This window comes from Onychostruthus taczanowskii, unplaced genomic scaffold, assembly GCF_017590055.1.
Source record: "Onychostruthus taczanowskii isolate IOZ18803 unplaced genomic scaffold, ASM1759005v1 scaffold49, whole genome shotgun sequence".
Lineage (NCBI taxonomy): Eukaryota > Metazoa > Chordata > Aves > Passeriformes > Passeridae > Onychostruthus > Onychostruthus taczanowskii.
The window spans coordinates 3,466,297-3,479,260 of NW_024502458.1; the positions used below are offsets into that span (position 1 = coordinate 3,466,297).

The window sequence follows — 12,964 nt, forward strand, 5'->3', positions numbered from 1 at the left end:
TCTAGGGGAACTCGTATCAGCTGATGGGTTTGCTTTTGAAGAAACGTGCAGTAATTTACTTCTATCTAGTCTAACAAAACTTTTTCCCAATCGGATTATCAGGCTTTAACTTCTTTTCCTTTAGCTTTCTCTCAGATGCTGTTGATTATTTCGCAAAAGTTTCTCTGAACATCTTTAGCAAGCCTGTAACAAACCTTCATTGTCGGACAGTGTCCGCAAAGGGAATTTATAAACATGCCTCTTAATTGTCCGGCATTAACTGGGGTGAGAGGGCAGTTTAGAAGTGGGTGAATGACTTTTAAAGTGAAATTTCTTGCCCTTTGAGTCCAAAACTTCTGAGGCTGTTCCGCCAACTCTCCAGGAGTTGCAGGTTTGCTGCTCAGGTTAAAGATGCGGTACGTACAACTTAGCACACAGACAGGTTGCCTCGCTTGTTGAGCATTGCTTTACTTTAAAGCATTTGGTGAGACACACGGCGCAAAATGCCATGACAGCTGTGCACAGGTAAGTGCCCCGACCTGATGTGAGCGCCTGCAGTCCCTTCCCTGTGCAGGCACCCCCAGCAGGTCAGCATCCCTCCTCAACATCTGCCTGCCTTTAGCCTTCATGAAGCCAAAGCAAGGGCAGCAGTCACTCCAAAGGCGTTTCTGAACGTGGGGTAACGCTCCAAGTGAAAGCGTTTTCTTGTTTCTCGGCACGTGTATGCGGATCCGCACGGCGGGTGTTCACTTATGCAAACAAAGAGGGAATCACAATTATCCCCGTGCAGCGCGCACACACACACACGCTCACATTTGCATACAATGCCCAAGGAATCCTCTTTTCCTGGCACCGAGAAGTTGCCGCTCTCCGGCGCTGTGAGTTACATCTGTAACTTAATTGATCACACGGGGAAGCAACAAGCTGGAGAGCGTTCCTTGCGCTCCGCATGGCAGCGTGGCCGCATCCCTGCCGCGTCCTGCCCCAACCCAGTGGCATTCCCTGCACTGCAATTTCGGGAGTGCAGCGGGATGCACCCCCGATTTGGAGTTAGGTGGGCGGTTAGATTTATCTGATGCCTTAATTATCTCTTGTCCCATTCCCGCTTTGTATTTAATAAGGCGCTGCATTTGAGGAGGGCTTGGGTTCTTTTCCTTTCTGTTTCTTGGAAGAAAAAAACTTCCAGCAACAAATTACTAGAGTTGCAGACTGAGGCAGACTATTCGTCCTTGTATTCTGGTTTACATCTCTTTTCTTACATAGCTCATTCTAATTTTTTGAAAATCTTTCTGCGTGTCAAAACTGCACTAGTTGTGCAAAAAGTCAAGGTATTTCCTTTACTTGCAGCAGGTTTAAATGTGTTACAAGGAAAGCGTTAATGGCCAATCACGGGAATTCTTATAATTAAAGATTAAAAAGGACAGAGTAATATCTTGACAGGCAGCTCTTTACTGCTGTTAATCCCATACGCCGGGTAACTGCAGCAAGGTGAATACTTTGAATTAGCCGAATACAGGTGAATACAAACTCAGTATTTACAATCGTACAATTTCCCCTTATCTCTGAATTTCACTTTTTAGTGTCTTTTATTAGAATTGAAAGAATGCATGGGAATTAGCTACTATGCTCTCATCAGCTAATTTGATGATAAAGCTTTACTAGATAATTATAAAGTTCTATTTCAAGGTGCTTGCTACTTGCCGAATAGGACTTGGTTACTCCTTTTATTGTAGTGGAATTGCCAAAAATATCGTATAAAACAGGTCCACTATTCCAAGAGGTTCTGACTTACAACTCCTTTTCCCTGAACTCGGCTCTAGAGGGGTGATAGCACCTCGGATAGCAGAGGATGCAACGTGCATGCCTCCAGCAGTGTGTCGAGTTTTACAGCTTGTTAACAAAATGAATCAGAGCCAGGTCATATCTGTCCTGTGCCATCGCGTTAATGTTCAATTTTCATCACGTCCTGCTGAAGCCAGGTTCATTCGCAGTGGGGCTGAGCGTGCTTCTGGGTCTAACCTAGTCTGCAAATTTCTACTTGAGAGAGAAGAAAAGTGAAATCAGGCTCTCTCCTCGTCTTTTTGGCCTCTATAAGTTATGAAGCTATTTTAAAATTAAAAAGTTTGTCTGTTACTAACTGTTCCAGGCGCCTTCTGGAAAATGGGGAGAAAGTGCCAAAAATACAGAGATGAATCAACAACTTCTCTCTCTCATTTTGTGGGCTTGAGGTTGCTTTCCGCACTCCCATCTTAACAACAGTTTAGCCTAGGTGTGAATAATATCAAAAGAGGGAGACGTTCGCTCTGCAGCGCTGTTTGCCCACCTGATCTGCGGGCCCCTGACAGTTTGAAAGACTCTTTTATGTTTACCTTTGGAATGTAAAAATACAGCAGGGAGACTTTCTTGGGTTTGCAGTACTCTGCCACTGGTTGATTTTCTCCTCAGCTCCTTATAGTTTTTCCCTTCTTTCTCCCAGATCTCCCCCCCCCCCCACCCCCCCTTAGCACTTCCAAGAGAGCGTGAGTTCCTAAATTGGTATTCAAGCTGATATTCCAGTCCTTATCTGTTGCCTTTTGGTAGGCAGAGAGAGGGATATTTATATATTGCCGCTGCTAAAATTTCTCGTCGTCGCCACGAGAATCCCAACTTCAGCTCGAGTCCGTCCTAAATCAGTTTTTCCTCTGCGGCCATACCTGTCGTTCCCTTTTCACTGCACTCACTTTTCACCTTTCTGCTGAATCCATCACTAAATAGTTTGTGGACTCTGAGTGCCTTCTCTCCCCTTCCTCTCCCCCGGGTCCCTGTAGCTGGACTCCCATCTCTGGTGTAATTTATACTTTCCATTTAATCTCTCTCCCTGACCCTCCTTTTTAATTTTTTAAAATTTTTTTTAATTTTTTTTTTCCGCTCCCGGCCGTGCTGTGGGATCGGGCTCTTCAGAGACCCATTTATCAGCTGTCACTAAGCGCTTGCTGAGTGCTTCCCTCTCGTCGTCCCCGCTCCCTCCCCACGCCGCCAGCCCTTCCCTCCTCCTGCGCATCGTCTTTCTCCAGCTTTTTTTTTTCCTTTTTTTTTTTTTTTTTTTTTTCCCCCCTTGTAATTTTATTTTCCTGGTGTATCCCGCGAGCCGGCGGGACTCTCCCGGCGTGTGTGTCCCCACGCAGCGCGGCGGGCGGAGGGAGGGCGGAGGGCGGGCCGGCCCCGTGTGACACGGCTCCCCCCCCGCGCCGCCCCGGCCCCGCGAACCGGCTCCCCCGGGACCCCCTCCTCCTTTTCCGGCCCCCGCCCCGCCCTCGCACCCCCTCCCCGGTAACTTTCTAGTACCTTTCCTCACCACTCCGGGCAATCAGTGGTCATTAGCGGGAGCGGAGCGGTGTAGGGTTTCATGTGTCTAATGGCCCTGTGAGTGGTGATAGCTGCGCGGGGATGCGGCTGGCAGCCCGCGCCGATTTCACTTTCTGTTTTGTGCTCACTTTCTCCGCAGTTGTTGCTCTCCCCGCTCGCTCCCAGCCTCTCTCTCTCTCTCGCTGTCTCTCCCTCCCTTCCCCTCTCCCTCCTCTCTCTCCCTGTGTTGTCTCATCTTGCCTGTGCTGTCTGGGCGGGGGAGCCCTGCCTCCTTTTGCCTTCCTCAGATCAATGCCCTGGCCACTCACTTTCTGATGTTGCACGACGGGAAATGCTTTGAATACTTACGACATGGCCGCTCACATTGATTGCCAAGATTGACAGCAGTAACCATCGCCTTCACTTGTTTCAGGAGGGAAAAAAAAAAAAAAATGAACCTGATTGTAACCAAATCTCCAGGCAACCCATCCGCAAACTTCTAACGATCGGGATCCTGCACATCCATGGCCCGGAGAAACACCAGCAGACTCTAGTTCATTTATTTTATTTTATTTTACCGAATTACTACCCATTTATTCCTCTCCCCTCCCTCCCCCCTTTCACCTCCTTCCCTCTTTTTTATTTTTAATTTTTTTTTTTTTAATGAAAATTACCGAAGCGCGTTGCAAAAAAAAAAAAAGGAGGCTCTCCCAGTGCTTTGTGCCACACTGGATTCCGAGGAGGTAACCAGGAAAACCAGCCCTATTGTGTTGTATACCTGTTGTTTGCTGTGGTGCGTAGTGCTGCGTGGCTTGGTGGCGGTGGTGGTGGTTTAATGGGTTTTCGCTGGATTTATGTCGCTTTGCAGGAGAGAATTCAGTTCCCCCTGCGCTGTCTTTAATGGGTTATTAGTTGCAATTGAGTGAAGCAGCAGCGTCCGGAGATATATCTGTTGTTTAGCTTTTAACATTGCTGAATTCACCCCTTCCCCCGCCTTCCCCTGCACGATTATTTACTTTGATATCACGAGGGTGTTGTTTCTTTTTTCTTCCTTTTTTTTTTTTTTTTTTTTTTTTTTTTTTTTTTTTTTTTCTTCCTTCCCTCCCTTCTCTTTAGGGAAAAGTAGTTATAGTCTTGTCCCCGTGCGAGTTTCCGGGGCTGTTTGAATCCCGAGGTTTCCGAGACGTTAAGGGACCCCAGTACCTTGAAATCACAACACTTTCTCATCCTTCCCGAGTAGAGTTTATTTTAAAATGTAGTGACAGATCAGCGTTGTATTTTAAGATCACCCACGGCAGGCGAACACATGGTGCGGGAAGATATTGTACGTAAGGAACTAACACGAGAGGGAGAAAGAGAGAAAGAGAGGAAAAATAAAATCCGAAATAAATCTTTGAGAGCGGAGCGCTGCTGTCATTGCTCCGAAGCGCTGGCGTGGGTTTCTCCTGGCGGATAACCCCGAGAGACGCGGGATGGAGAAAGGCGAGGGGAGTTTAGTGGTGCTTATGGGTTCTGCGCGAAGTTTGAGGTGGGTGAGTGCTTTGAAGTTGGCCGGGGACGGCTGCGGGGAGCACACAAAGCTGCGGCGGCGGCCGTGCCGCGCTCGGCCACGGCGCGGCGCTGTCCCGGGGAGCCGCCGCCGCCGCCTTATCTCTGCCGGCAGAGCCCTGGATAAAGTTATACCGAAAACTTTAAAATCGATATCGCGCCCTAATTCGTGATACACAAGGAGGGGGGAAGAAGGCAGTCCATCATCAGAGAGCTCTGTTTACACCCGGGGAAGGGGAGATGCGTGCCGCTTTGTGGCAACAGTCGACTTGGGATTTCTTGCTGCCTTAGCTCTTTGCCGGAGGTCATGCAAATCGACCTTAAAAGAATGCATAAGCCATAAATTAAAATAAACCCTTAGCCAGAGGCTGATCCATAAGTAGACAATACCTAACCTGGACAAAACGGCTTCCTTTGCGAGCTGAAAAAAAGAATAGTGCCTAAACTAAATGCAAAGTAAGTTTTCAGGAAGTATTTCACTTACTATTATTACTGTTATTCTTTTAAAATAAAATAGTGGCAGTTGCAACAAGCTAGCGCAGCTGTTTGCAGGCGGTGCTGCAGGATACGAGTGAGGCAAGGTGTGTCTTGTGGAGAGCTTGTTCTTTTCCTGGGTTTCACTACCTTGGAAGCTGTTTATTTTTTTGGATTGGGGATAAGGAGCCTCTTTTACCGTACAAGCAATTTGATGTTTTATCTCGGATAACGCTGAAGCGTTTATGGCCAAATCTGGGTTGCCTGCAACTGTCACATGCGCGCACACAAGCTGCGTCTGTATATAATAGTCTCGGGGCTTGTTTTTTTTCCCGCAGTTTTTGACAATTGTTCCATTCATGATCCTGAAAGGAATCATCAGTGGGAGCTAATGAGTGCGCCTCTGCGGCTTGCCCTGCTCCGGGGAGGAGCGGGCACCGGCGCTGCCCGCTCGTGTAATGCATGCACGCGTGTACCGGCGGCGGGGTCGCGGCTGGGTGTAGCCAGGGCAGAGGGAGAGCAGACAGGCGGGATGCGAGCAGGTACTTCCAGCCGAGCCGCCGCAGCGTGTCCCCGGGCCGGCGGCCCCGGCGCGGCCCGAGCCGTGCGGCGGGGCCCGGGGTCACTCGCAGGCACCGCTGCTGTCCGGCCGAGCGCTGCCTCCGCTTCCTGCGGGCCGCCTCGCCGTGGGGTTTGCTGCGGTTTTGTTGTTTGTGAAAGGACGGGAAGGAGTGAAAGTGGCACCGTGAAAGGACAATTAGTGTTGCGTCTGAGTGGCCGGGGTGGGGGGAAGGGGGGGCCGCAGGGAAAGGCAGCCCGGTGGGGGCCTGGGGACGGCAGATTAGTGCTGTCCTAGGGGTGTTTCCCAAAAACAGAGAGGTGAAACTTTCTGTGATAAAGTAATATATCTTCGCCTGCTGTTCCTAGATAAGGTATATGTTTATTAAGCAAATTTAAATAGCCTTCGGCACACGAGCGGCACTTTGTTCCTACTGCTTTCTTTTGCCCTCACTTTAATATTTTTTGCCGTTTCCGTCTTCAGTGCTGATCGTGAGGACAGGAGAACAGTTCTATCCAGTCCTCAAACAGAGTTTGAAGTCCAAAAATTAACGAATTTCCCTTTCTGTATTCGTGTAATGGAGCAATTTTGAAACCTGTTTTGAGACTTCGACTTGACTTGACTTGTTTTATTGACGTGCTTGTGCCCACTCATTTAATTAAGCCATTATAATACCATAAAGTAAATAATAAGAATGAATGTGAGATATGTGCATGTAGCTTGCCATTAAATACGAACATTTCCCTGGAAAGGACACTTTAAAAAACTTTTTTTCAGCACCCCATGATTCTTTGGCAAGATCTTATTGCAGGTTTTTGTTTTGAGCCAGGATATTTCGTGGGTTTTTGTGCTCATGACGTTACATGCACACTACGCTTGGAATATAAACAGCAAGCGTACCTAGCAGCTCATTCTAGTAAAACTAAGGAATAATTATTTATAGTGAGTACATTTAAAAGAAAATAATGAGGTCATTTGGAGTATGCTGCAGTTTGAAGTAGCTCGACACCTGGCAGAAACTACATATGCGTTTTCTTCAGACTCTGCACTATCCATAACTTTTCCTTATAATACATTCTTGTGTTAAGTGAGAAAGGCTGTTTGTAAAACAATCCCCTGGCTGGTTCCAGTGTTGGGTGAAGCTGATCCTGTAATGGCATTTTGTTTTGAACAGTTGCTGTAGTTGAAGTTCCCTCATAAGGTAAGGTGGCACTGGGTCTGAAAGGAGGTCCAAATGCCACATTTATAATTAGACTGCCAATTCAGCACATTGTATCTATTGCTATACAGGGATATACTGCTGTGTCTGGTCTCTCAATAGACTGTATTCAGAATTAGCCAATTCAACTGCTTAAACTTTGGAGTCAAATTTAGAATAGGCAATGAGAGAAGGAAAGAAAGAAAACAATAATGCTTTATTTTTTTCCCCTCAGCTAGCTATTAAAAGCCAAAGAATATACGGAAACCAACCCAGGCACTGCTCTTGGAAGCCCTGCACCGAGCGCAGCCTGGCCAGCCTCGCCTGCAAAACCATTTTGAAGCGCGCTTCTCCGGGGGGAGGGGAAGGTGAGCCCTGGGCATCGCTCCCAGCGCCGCTCTCCATCCAGGCCGCTTCCCGGGCCGCGCCGCCCGCAGCCGGGGGAGGGGGCTCGGGGCCGGGCCCGGCGGGCCAGCCCAGCTCGGCCCGGCCCGGCCCTGGGCTGCAGCGACCCCCGGGGCGGGCCGGCCCCCGGAGCCCCCGGTCCCCGCTTGGGGCGAGAGCGGCCGCCCCGGGGACCCCGCGCCCCCTCCGGCCGCCGGCGTGTGCCCGCCGTGTCCCCGGGGGGCTGGCGGCTCCCGGCCCCTTCCCTCCTGTCACACTCCTCGTGTCGCTTCCCCCGGCCTCCTCGCCGGGAACTTTAATTCATTCAGCGAGGAGCGCCCAAGAGGCCCTTCGGTCGGCAGTCTCGCATCCTCTGCTAAACGCATTATTCCTCCCTCCTCCCTGCAGCGCAGTGCTCCGTCTCGGTTCTGCTGGGAGGCTCAACTGGGCTGCCTCAGCGCTCCCTCGGTTTCCTTCTCTGCTAGATGGCAGGGTGCAAGCCAGTGCCATGTGTATAACACAGCATAAAGGCAGCGAGACAGATGGCTGTCTCTCCCTGCACGTTCCCGACTCTCCGCTCAACTTATGTAACTGCTGTTTTTCTTCCTTTTTTTTTTTTTTTTTTTTGCATTTACACACCGGGGAAAGCGACAAGAGAAACAAAGTGGAGCCCAGAGCCCATCAGTTTCACTGGTAAGGCCACAAGTGCCTTAGCGGCAGAAAATACTTGCAGAAAATAGTAGCTGATGTCCAAAGTTAGTCGCCTTCACTTGTCAGCTTGGTTTTGTTCACAAGTGGGAACTGCCAGTGCTTGTTCCCTCGCCAGTGGTTTTTAATATGTGGCCAACAACTGTTCGTGGTCATTTCCCGCCGAACTTCTTCTGCTCAACAGGAAAAAAAAAATCTCTTTGGACATGTTTTTTGCATCTTTGATCGTATTTTTAGTCCAAAGTATTCACATATCCCTGCAGTTCTTGGAGGCCTTAAAATAGCTTGTGGCAATAAAGGCCAGAGCTTTGCACGATAATAGCAATAACAAATACACTTTTTTTCTCAGTTGGCATTAGAAAGTTTCTTTAGTCCTTTTTTTATCTGCTAAACACTGTGATCACCTTGGGAGATAACACTTCAGGAAGCATATCTATCAATCTTTTACACTTGGGTAGATTTCCCCCTTGGAAGTGTATAGATCACACTCCAAAGGCTTCAGTCGATGTATTTATTTATTTATTTACTTTGCAGAACAAAAATTACTTTGGAAAGAGAAGCCAGAATGCACTTGGCTTTCCACCCCATACAATGGGATGTTGTATATTTCCTTTTTTCCACAGTGTCACTTTAGAGATCAGTGGGCTCCTTTGGCAGACCTTGAGTGTAATGGCTGAAGTTTTCCAAAGTTATGTAAATAGGGGTGTTTGTGTATATGTGAGCTATGTCAACTGCAGTGATACAGAGACGTATTTTTAAAACATTTCAGTTGGTACAGTAAATCACAGAGGCAGAGCCTTGAGACATTTGTGCATGGTGTCAGAAGCCAGGAGAGAAGTGCTGCTGTGTGAGGTGCTCGGTAGCTCACATAGAGCTTACTCGTCAAGTAGCAGCAAAACACGCAGAGGTGCATGTTTCAGGTTCGTTCTGTAGCAAGCTGGTTTCTGTTCATCTCTTCTGGTGGCTTTTTGTGTAATTTTTATTTACACAACTTTCTGTTTTTCCTCAGGTAGAACAGCAAGAATGGGAACTTTTAGGGGACTTATTACCAAACCACAGACACTGAATTTTCTTCTCTTTTGTATGAGCTGTTTGGAGTTTTTTAGACAAATGATTCTCTACATTATCTACAGATACAGTATGTATCTGTACATGTGTCATTGCAGGCCTTTACATCCTGTTATGAAAACAACAAAACACCATAAAATCCTATCACTAGTAAGGTTGTGTGCTGGACTGGTGTGATGTCTGTCTGAAATACGTGCCTATTTATTTAGATGTAGTTCTGCACAGAAGAGAGAGATCTGATAGACGTATTTGCTGGAAAGCAGCCGATTTCTGCAGTGATAAAACCGGATAATTACATGTTCCCAAAGCCTTTTCAGCACAGAAGTAGGTGTTCTTTTAAAACAGTATTCTGTGGCAACAACAAATATTTGTGACATCATTGTAAGAGATTTCCTGCCAATTTTTAGTTTACTGTCTTTCAGAAAGTCTAGAGTTCTTTGGAACTCGTGAAACTGCTACAGATACCCATCGTATATTCAAGTATTCAGTGAAGTTTTAAATAATTCTCTTTCAATTAGTACAACAGGAGCCTGAAAAATGGATTTTCTCTTAAAGAAACAAGAATCAGTACACAGACATTTCTCTCCTCCTCTTGTATATTTTAAAATACTCATATCAGTTTTATGTTTACTGTTTTGTCTTCTTAAATTTAGAAGAAAAAACCCAGCATCCCAAGTCTTGAAATCATTGCTTGGAAATTAGTTCAATCAAATATTTCTTGAATCTTGTGAATTGGAAAGAGTAAGATAAAATTAGGTATATTGTTAAACTAGGTTAATCAGAGTAATTCCTTTATAGTGCAGGATGGATCAATGGATGTTTTTTTGAAGTCAGGCAAAACACTCCATCAAGTTAATGTGTTTAAGGGTATCATATCAAGGACAGACAGGTACCAGCAGTGATAAAAAACAGATAACCTGCAACAAAATGATTTACAGATGGGCCATTATCATCTATAGGGAGCTTACACAGATCATATTCTTTAGAAAAAGAGAATGTAATTCTATAGAGCTAGGAGAATTACCTAAATAGGTCTGAATATTTAATGCTTTTTTCTGAGTGATTACTAGAATTTGTCAAAGCAAAATTTTTTAGCCTTCTTATGGCCAGCATATTAATATAAGATACAGGAAAGTACTGGGTCTGTATTTCAAGTATTTTTATGTTTATTTTACCTGTTTGTTGAAGTAAAGCTCGGGAAGTGGTTTGCTTCTTCTTGTGCAAACTTTGTAGCACATAGCTTTAAAATATGTTCAAGAATGTAGCATCCGAATTTAGAAAAAAAAAAAAAAGGCGAAAAGTTTGTGTTAGTGATTTATTAGATTTCAGAACCTATTCCATACAGCAAGTGGCTGAGTTGCATCTCTTCCATCGGTGGCAAGACAGGATGTCATTTAAATATTTTTTCTTTCTTCTTGAGCTATACAGAAAGGTGTAGTCAATTGTGTCTGCAGTCACTGGTAGACTGACATGAGGCAATAGGAAACTCTGAAACCTCAGAGGTGCAGTATTGATTTGATTCCTAACTGCAAATCCTTCATATCATTGCTCCAAATATCTAACTTTACACCAATATTACCCATTCTTTTTATAGTGACACCATGCTTAGTAAAAAACTTCTAAGCACTGAGGTCAGGTGTTGAGATTGGATTCTAGTTTATTTTTTATGAATCAGATAAAGATTTCTGTGCATGAGACCGTATGTGAAGATGAGAGAACAAGAACATTTCCATATCAAAGGCAATATATCTGAGGCTGCATAGTAATTAAAATGCAGTGGTTTGGATTCTGTGCACTAGCACTTACGCAGAGCGTTGTTGGGACCTTGTGCAGCATGCAGGCGGTTGTCTCTTGCATACTTCTAGAAATATACTTATAATTTTGTACAAACATTTATGCCAGTCCACACTTTTCTGTGGATAATTTGTATTTCATCCAAACCATTCAAAGTAGAAGTTATTTTTTGAGCAACCCCCTCATTATGGCTTTTGTGCATCAACTATTTTTATTCTGGTTGTTTGTATTTCCTCTTACCAGAATGATGGCTTGTTTATAGTCATATTTTTTTGTGAATTTCGCTAAGACCCCTTCCATATACCACTGAAATTTTACGACTTGCATAAAATATCTTGTATTGGAAACAAAAATGCTAATATCTTTTCAGATTTATTGCAAATGGTGTGATTTCTTACATACCATGCTTTATGGCAAATTAAATGCATGTGCTAGAACATAATATTTTTAATGAAACAATATGTGTTTACTAATTCCAACTAACTGTTACACAGCATAAGGAGAATTTATATATTACTCCAAGGACCTGCCATTGTGGGAAAATTGACATAAAATACTGCAGGGTGCTCCCTATCTGGAAACTCTTTTCTGGAATAAATGTGACTTTAATTCCTGAGTGTATCACCCTGAGCTGTTCCGGAAGGGCTGCTGTTGAATTGTTTACTTCACAAACCCTGTTGGTCAGTGTCCCAGTGCGGAGGAGGCAGAGAGTTCTGCAAGTTTCCTCATTACTCAGAGATGCTCGTTCCACGGAGGCTCTGTCCATTAAATGCTCCAGAACTACTGGGGTGAAGCTTTTAGGAAGTCTCTGTGCTTAAACAGATGTTTGCAGCAATCTTGCGGTCCTGCTTAGTTTTGTCCAGTTTTAGGTGATGATTGATGGATGTGTCCATGGGTACTTGGAGCTGGAATCCCACCCTTTCAGAGGCTGTTCTGCTGCTTCTTACATCTGGGAGATTGCTGTGGATGGGCTCGTTCCACCAAGCTGCTGATCATTTGTGGTTAGTGAAAAGCCATGGTATTTTTGCACTGGTGGGGGGGTTAACCTCAGTGTCATGGCCTAATTCCAGCTAAGATAGGATGGAGTTGCCCATCTACATTCTCACAGTTTTAACTGGCTCAGTGAATACCCACTTCCTTCCCTCAGTGTAGTAGTTGTGCTAAGGACACTCACAGCAGTTTACCTCAGAAGGGCCAAATCCACCTGTTGAAGTAATAGGTGGAACTAGATGAGGAGTCAGATTTTGGGAGCTTTCTGGAGAAAAGCAGTGTCATATAAGCCAGTCTAACTGGCTTATTGTTATTAGAATGAGCATTTTGAAGGATTTGATATATATGGAATTTGAAAGTTGAGCTATTTCAGAGGAATATTTTTGATATAATTTGGTATTTGACAGATTCTCAGCTGGTATAAGTCAGTGTAACTGTTTACTTAAGCAGGAGGGTGCCTTTTTACTCCAGCCACAATCACATTCCTTAGGCCAGGATGCAGTTCCTTCTGGGTTCAATGGAAAGAACTTTTTGTGACTGTGTGGGGATGGGGCTCACGTGTCAAGTCCCTGTTTGCATTGGATTAACTGTAGAGGATAATTTTGTGTCAATCAGGGTGGAATCAGGTTTGCTTACATGATCTTTTTTTATGGCTTTAGGATGATATTAACAGGAATTCACCTCATCTTAGACAAACTGTCCCTCCATATCTATCTTCCAGCAGGTCTTCTGGTGCAGTATTTTATGCATGTGGGGATTCTGACTGCTGACTTGCTGGCTTCCTGTAATTGTGGGGACTCTGACTGTGTGTGGTTTTTTTTTTTTTTTTTTTTTTTTTTTTTTTTTGTTTTTCTTTCATTCATACCTGATCTGATGAGGGCAGATTATCTCCTTGCAGGTCCTTTCATATTTTTCTTCTGCTAAGGGATTCATGTAGA

At 45.1% G+C, this 12,964-nt stretch overlaps 1 protein-coding gene and 1 long non-coding RNA gene across 3 annotated transcripts in view; one reads left to right on the forward strand and one right to left on the reverse strand.

Moving 5' to 3' along the window:
- Window positions 1–427: 427 nt before the first annotated feature.
- LOC121341541 lies at window positions 428–4,319 on the reverse strand. Its single transcript, XR_005953443.1, has 3 exons — window positions 4,082–4,319; window positions 3,673–3,726; window positions 428–728 (listed from the first exon to the last, which is right to left on the reverse strand). It is a non-coding gene; the product is annotated as an uncharacterized LOC121341541 (long non-coding RNA).
- The window catches only part of SOX6 (SRY-box transcription factor 6), a 369,109-nt gene continuing 359,486 nt past the window's right edge, over window positions 3,342–12,964 (forward strand). The window contains exons 1-2 of one of the 2 annotated variants that reach the window (XM_041415103.1): window positions 3,342–3,381; window positions 3,737–4,046. The gene's annotated coding sequence lies outside the window, so the exon portion shown is untranslated. Of the gene's footprint in view, window positions 3,382–3,736; window positions 4,047–4,861; window positions 5,308–12,964 lie in introns of those variants that run through there. The other variant, XM_041415104.1, reaches the window with a different exon arrangement.